The sequence below is a fragment of the Gavialis gangeticus genome, unplaced genomic scaffold, assembly GCF_001723915.1.
Source record: "Gavialis gangeticus isolate Ggan-Ray unplaced genomic scaffold, GavGan_comp1, whole genome shotgun sequence".
Taxonomy (NCBI): domain Eukaryota; kingdom Metazoa; phylum Chordata; order Crocodylia; family Gavialidae; genus Gavialis; species Gavialis gangeticus.
In genome coordinates, this window is record NW_017728994.1 from 12,940,568 (window position 1) to 12,940,836 (window position 269).

Here is a 269-nt window from a genome sequence, read left to right on the forward strand (position 1 = left end):
CACACACACACACACACACACACACACACACACACACACACACACACACACACACACACACACACACACACACACACACACACACCAATCCCAAATACCAATTTATTAAAACATGAGATCTTCTCTAATTTACTTCCTCTTTCTTTTTGAGGGTTTTTTCTACTTGTTTTTATTTTATCCTCCAGTGTCTGGCTTCCTTCATTTCATCACCCTTCTCCCACCCCCATTTCCTTTCCACCTCCCATTTCATTAATCACCCCCATCCAATT

General features: G+C 41.6%; 1 protein-coding gene across 2 annotated transcripts in view; it reads right to left on the reverse strand.

Annotated features, from left to right (window-relative positions):
- Positions 1–269, reverse strand: part of SH2D4B (SH2 domain containing 4B) — a 147,525-nt gene that overhangs the window by 96,872 nt on the left and 50,384 nt on the right. The gene's annotated exons all lie outside the window — the stretch shown is intronic.